A 7,124-nucleotide genomic window follows, 5' to 3' on the forward strand; every position below is an offset into this window, starting at 1 on the left:
TGGAATTTGACGTCTCGCCTATGATCTGACACATCACATCATACCACCTCTGTATCCTTTCTGAACATTTGTATTTTGTATTTCCCAAGATTTTCCAGTATGGCGCCGCCCATACCCCCCATAAACAGCCTCAACCCCGTTCTTCAGAGAGTCTATGGGTGACGTCACAGACGCTTTGTCCATATTTTTTACAGTCTATAGTTTGTCCCCGAGGGACACCACACATGAGGAGAAATTGGGCCAAAAAAAATCCAACATGTTGGATATCCCCGATCTTGTCTTAACACACCACACACGGCAGGAATATCTGATCAGATTATTTTACGATAATCAGAGCATCCTGAAGATTGTCGGAAGGGGTAAATCGGGCTAAAATCGGACTAATTATCCTGCCGTGTGAACCAGGCTTATCTGATTTCTGAGAAACGCTGTTGAAAGTGGATCAGACCGAAGAGCACAACACACTTGTGGCCAATCAAGAAAGACTGTAGAAAGAGACGAGACTGAGAGACATTATAAAAGAGAAAAGGTCAGAAGAATATCACTGGGAAAAGAAGGGTTATAATCAGGCAAGATCTTTAGGATAATAGAAAAGATTTCCAGCTTCATCCCTCCACCCCTCCAGCTCCGCATCGCCTCCTGTTAGTCCTGTACCTGTGGTGCCGTCTGGTCTCTACATCTCCTCAGCTGGGTCTGGGTCTCCAGTTCTCTGGGTTCCAGCATTGGCTGTCTGACTGCTAACTCCTGCCACCGTCTTTTCCACCGTGGGGATCTTTAGTCTCGTCCGCTCTGCTGGGTTTCCACCATGGAAGTCCAATCATTTACGATCACCTGTTAGTCTTTGAGTTGATCATCATTTTGTATTTAAATAAAATAAATAAAATATAATAATATCCTCAAAATTGTCTTCACCAAAACGCAGAATCAGATGTTAGTCCTTTGCAAAGCACTAGAGACACAAAGGCATAATGCGGCAAAATGCAACATCGAGCTCAATGACAAGTTTTAAACTGAAAATCTGTTTTTTAGAAACACCATCAAAAATATATTGAATCGATATGGAATTCACATTACCTTCAATAGTCCCCTGTTCAACTCCCAGGTTTGTAGACTGTAGACGCATAATAACCCAAGGATATATCATTGTTTTTTTCAGGCTAAACCACCCTGATTTAACATTTGAGTAGGTTTTACTATATTTAAATGCTTTAACGTCAGTCATACTGTAAAATGTAGTTTATGACTTTTATAAGTAATCAAAAATAACAATTAGGGAACGTTCTGTGATTTTTACAGAAATAATTGACAACTGGAATAAATTCTCTTGTTTTTCTAATCCTCTTTAATGTAGACTATTGATACTACTCGAATCCCATACTATTATGTAATACATTTTAAGTCCCTTTCTCTTCTTTGTGAAAATCTCTTTTTAAAGGGAAAATGCAATGTAGCTTCTATACGAGCTAAATAATTTCTTCCCCATATTTTTCCTCTCCTCTCGACGCTTCACACTCCAGTCCAGTCGGTGGCGGTAAGACACATGCGTTTGTTTGCCGACCACCACCTCAGAGGAAGAAGATTAGTTTTCGGTATGATCTCTCCTGTTTTGTCGCGTTGCTGGCCTAATACAAACTGTTAAAAGTTTACTTTTAGTGTATAGAAAGATACATTTTAAATCAGGTCAATAAATGCCTGTGATATTCCCATCCTCATATACGTGACTAAGTTCTGAATCAAGCAGGAATATCTGGAGGAGTATCAACTGAACTGAGATCTGCTGCTGTGAAGATGGTGTTTGTTAAAGAGGAGAGTGAGGAGGACATGAGTGAACCAGAACCCTGGAGAATAAAACAAGAGGAACAAGGAGGTTGGTGATTCTTCATTCATCTCTAATGACTGTTGTGGTACATTAAGCTAACAAAGCTTTAAGGTGCACATCATGGATCCTTTAAAAGTCTTGAATTCCTTAATTTAAGAACAAGGCGCCAATAAGTTCAAGATCTGGACTCTGTATGTTCTTAAGTTTGTGCTCTAGCTGTGGGAGTGCAGAGAGTGTAATGTATTAACTGTACTCTCAGAAACACGGTTGCTGTCTCAAAGGGCTCAAGGACCTCAGCACCTCAATCAGGTTTCACTGTTCAGGCTTAAGATTAGGGCTGAAACGATTAGTCGAAATTTTACAATAAAAAAAATTGTCGACAAATATCTTTGTTGTCGAGTCGTCGTTTGATCTCGCTTGACCTAATGTAAGGGCATGCAATATCACAATTTGACCGCTACGGCGCTTTGGCGCTAGAGTGTAACGCAGCCATAAATGCTATTGTGGAAAAAGAAAAAAATAGCGCGAATTATGACGGAGTGCAAACAAATCCGAACTAGCAAGGTTTGGGAAAGTTTCACAAAAATGAAAACCAACAATGTTGTCTTGTGCAATACATACAAGGCGGAACTTGCTTTTCACGGGAGCACAACATGCTTGTTGGAGCACTTAAAGAGAAAACATCCCGGTGTTGTGCCTAATTTCGACCCCCTGCCAAATTATTACCCCCCTCGTTGAAGTCAGTACCTGATTGCCTAATCCCAACCCCGCCCCTAATCTTAACCCCTCCCCCACAACTAATCCTAAACCTACCAATACTAGGGGGGTAATAATTTGGCGGGGGTCGAAATTCGGCACAACACAACACCGGCAAAAGAGGAGCCGGTGAGAATTCAGTCAGTGTTTCTAACTGGTAACGTAAATCTCTTTACTAGATATAATGCAATACTACTAATAATAGAAATAATATTATCAATAATAATATAATTAGAGTAATTTGATGATTTATTTAGTATTGAATAAAGCTTGATTGAGCTTAGGAGTCAGGGCTGTTCTTATTGTAACACTATTAGGTATTATAGTCTTATCATTTGCCTGTATTTTGTTCCATAATCATGAAGATGATGAACAATACAGCGGTTTTAGTTTATGGATTTGTGTGAACAGAGATTGTTTTGACAACGTTGTCATCTGTCCACTTTTTTTTTTTTTAAATGCGAAGGAAAAACATTTAAATATTTAGTCCATCGTTGTCGTGTAAACATACCCTAATTTACTTTTATTTTCCAACTGTCCCAATTGATTTTCATCATTTTAATGTTTTTCTTTTTAGGCCTGATGAAAGTGAAAGAGGAAAGACCAGATCTGAATGAAGTGGAGGAGAAACATCATCAGAAAGTTCATGATGTCACCGCTGGAGAGAAACCGTTGAGTTGCTCCAAAACTGAAAACAGTTGCTCACAAAGCAGCATCCAAATAACAGAAGAGAAAAAGCCCTTCTCCTGTTCTCAGTGTGGAAAGACTTTCAAACATAAAAGAAGCCTTTGGAGTCACACGTTAATTCATGCTGGAGGAAATAATCCTCTCGCATGCTCTCAGTGTGGAAAGACTTTCACATGTAAAGGATACCTTGAAAAGCACATGTTAATTCATGCTGGAATAAAGCCTTTCACTTGCCCTCAGTGTGGAAAGACTTTTACATGTAAAGGATACTTTAAGACTCACATGCTAATTCATGCTGGAATAAAGCCTTTCACCTGCTCTCAGTGTGGAAAGAGTTTCACACTGAAATCACATCTTAAGGATCATTTGGTGACTCACTCTTCAGAAAAGCCGTTCACTTGCCCTCAGTGTGGAAAGACTTTTACACGTAAAGGAAACTTAAAGAAGCACATGTTAAATCATGCTGGAATAAAGCCTTTCACCTGCTCTCAGTGTGGAAACTCTTTCGTATGTAAAGGAAGCCTGGAGAAGCACGTGTTGATTCATAATGAAATAAAGCCTTTCTCCTGTTCTCAGTGTGGAAAGAGTTTCAAACAGAAAGGACACCTTAAATATCATGTGCTTATTCACACTTCAGAAAAGCCCTTCACCTGCTCTCACTGTGGAAACACTTTCAGATATAAAGGACACCTTAAAACTCACATGAGAATTCATGCTGGAATAAAGCCTTTCACCTGCTCTCAGTGTGAAAAGACTTTTATACGTAAAGAAAGCCTGAAGAAGCACATGTTAATTCATGATGGAATAAAGCCTTTCACCTGCTCTCAGTGTGGCAAGAGTTTCAAACAGAAAGCACACCTTAATTATCATTTGTTAATTCACACTTCAGAAAAGCCGTTCACCTGCTCTCAGTGTGGAAAGACTTTTAAACGTAAAGAAAGACTAGAGAAGCACATGTTGGTTCATGCTGGAATAAAGCCTTTCACCTGTTCTTAGTGTGGAAAGAGTTTCACCTGTAAAAAAGCATTTAATATTCATGTGAGAATTCACTCTTAAGAGATGCCTTATGCATGTCATCCGTGTGAGAAGAGACTTAAATGAAACTGTGATGTCATCTGCACGCTCTCACTCTATTGTAATTTAACTGATCACTGCTGTAAAATATTTGCATTGTCATCATTACTGAAGAACCACCAGAAGTGCATACCTAATAAAAAGACTGACCTCTGTCCTGTTTGTGGAAGGAAATTTCTAATGCCGCTTTTTCACTACACAGTACCAGCTCGGCTCGGCTCTGCTCCCCTTTGTTTGGTTTTCCACTGTGTAAAAGTTGTACCTCTTCCTGCTTTCGGGTACTTTTTTTTAGTACCACCTCCGGCGAGGTTCTGCGCGAGCTAAGGCGATACTAAAATGTGACGTGAATACAATGCCGACTGCTGATTGGTCGGAGAGAATCGTCACCATTCACTGCGCCATCATTGCACACACCAGATGGAGTATCCAGAGTAACCCCGCCATTTTTAAATAGTTTAGCCAGAGATATTTTCTAAACTCACTACTATTATTATGGCAACTCGGAAGAATACGCCGTGGTCAAACGAGGAGGTGCAGACTTTCCTTTGTTTGGTTGCCGAAGAAAGGATCCAGCGAGAGCTTGACGGGGCGGCGAGGAACGAAATGCGTCGCTATAGCCACTTTCCGACCAAGTAGTTACAGGAACTTAGTTATATCAACTGTCCACTTCTAAACAGTTCTAAGAGCTACTCTCCCCCAAACTCGGTTTTGCTGCTTGCATTCGCACTGGCCAAGTGGCCATAGGAACTGGTAGGACGCAAGCATGGCGACGGTCTTTATAGCGTCATCACTAGACGTAGCGTTCCTAGACGTGTTCCTGGTTCCTGTTCTGCCTTGCCAGGACCTTAAAGGGTTAGTTCACCCAAAAATGAAAATTTTGTCAGTATTTACTCACCCTCATGTTGTTCCAACCCCGTAAGACCTTCGTTCATCTTCCGAACACAAATTAAGATATTAAGATCGCTCCTGCATACAGTCCATAGGCTTCTTGAGGGACTGCCTCTTGCTGTCCCCTAAAAGTCATTAAAGACATCGTTAAAATAGTCCAAGTGACTACAGGGGCTCAATCTTAAGTTTATCAAACGACGAGAACACTTTTGTGCGCAAAAAAACAACAAAAATAACGACTTTATTTCAACTGTTCACTTCCTTCTCCATGAGCTTGTAGTCAGTTAACGTAGTGTGATTGCGTAGAGCTACGTCACACGTAGGCTCACTATTGGCCGACGCTGGTCATGTGTGTGTGATGCGTGTGATGCGTACAATAACAGAAGCTTGCGCTATTAAACTAGTAATCTGACTCGCGCAGAGGGAGAAATAAACGAATAGTTGAAATAAAGTCGTCATTTTTGTTGTTTTTTTGCGCACAAAAGTGTTCTCGTCGTTTGATAAACTTAAGATTGAGCCCCTGTAGTCACTTGGACTATTTTAACGATGTCTTTAATGACTTTTCGAGGACAGCAAGAGCCAGTCCCTCAAGAAGCCTATGGACTGTATGCAGGAGCGATCTAAATATCTTAAATATCTTAATTTGTGTTCCGAAGATGAACGAAGGTCTTATGGGGTTGGAAAAACATGAGGGTGAGGAAATACTGACAGAATTTTAATTTTTGGGTGAACTAACCCTTTAATAACGGAGAACGAACGGCAGCGTTTAAAGATTATGCTTGAGTTCTGTACAGAGACACACAGAAGACGAAGGCTCCAACGTAATATTATATTAAGTGATATGATGGAAGAAGATATAAGAGCAGAGCGCAGGAGGCAAACAAAACGACGGGTAAGTTTAGCTATTATTAGCAATCAGCTGGTTGAATGCGTTATGTTTGTCTTAATCCTCGTTGTAATGTTTTGCAAAAACACAGTGTATGGCAGACAGCGCGCTACAAGTTTTGTGTTGACAGTGGCCATTAATTAATAAGTTGAACCAATCAACGTAGACCTAGGGAAAGGGAACTAAAAAAGTCCTCGCTCTACACTAGGTACTGAAAGAGTTATAGGAACTACGGCCTGAGGAACTAAAAAATTTCCCCAATTTAGTCCGGTCGGAACACGAGAAAAAAAGGGTTATATGAACGTTAGGTTCTAGGAACTGCAAAAGTCCCTCCGATCGGAAAGTGGCTTATGACGACCGGGTACTATTTGTGGCGGTACTGTCTGCAATGGAAATTGGAACGAAAAGCGAGCCGAGCCAAGTCGAGCTGGTACTGGTAATGGATAACCGCCATAAGGGTTTTCTCTTTTAAAAGGCACCAGAAAATACACGAGGGTGTGAAAAAACTTGTGTGTACTGGATCAGTGAGGATTTAATGGTATTCTTACCTGGTTTGGCCATTACCAGACCAAGCTCAATCTTTTAAGATTAAACATTAATCTGGGAAAGGCTGCTTTGTGTTTTCTACTGCACAAGAGGCGTGATCAACGGGCATAGTTCAAATTACTCTGTACGCAATTGGATAGTCCTTCAACCAATCAGACCAACGATCCGGGTGACGTATTTTGCGAAGCGAAAACTCCAGGCAGGAAACGTGTCAACAAATGTGTTGGTTTGTAGCATTGATCAGTGGTTTGCAGAAGCAGCAATGGCATAGAGCGAGTCTTGCAAGCTGTGCAATAAAAAAACCTGAAGTGAGTGGTATTTACACCCACTCGAGCGATTTGTTTGCTAAACTAAAGAAGCCATTAAGCATCGTCAAGAGGTTAAAAGGAAAGCTGCTTGCTGTCGCTTCTCTATCATGGGCCAGGTGGAAAAGCCAGTTTGTGATCCGCAGACTTGTAACGGAACGGA

The 7,124-nt window shown here is 40.8% G+C and overlaps 1 pseudogene across 1 annotated transcript; it reads left to right on the forward strand.

The window, feature by feature from the left end:
* Positions 1-1,543: 1,543 nt before the first annotated feature.
* LOC120471996 (uncharacterized) lies at positions 1,544-4,491 on the forward strand (annotated as a pseudogene). The gene is made up of 2 exons (XR_016155289.1): positions 1,544-1,867; positions 3,153-4,491. The product of XR_016155289.1 is annotated as an uncharacterized LOC120471996 (transcript).
* Positions 4,492-7,124: the final 2,633 nt, after the last annotated feature.

The sequence above is a fragment of the Pimephales promelas genome, chromosome 3 (assembly GCF_988280905.1).
Source record: "Pimephales promelas chromosome 3, fPimPro1.hap1.1, whole genome shotgun sequence".
Classification (NCBI taxonomy): Eukaryota; Metazoa; Chordata; class Actinopteri; order Cypriniformes; family Leuciscidae; genus Pimephales; species Pimephales promelas.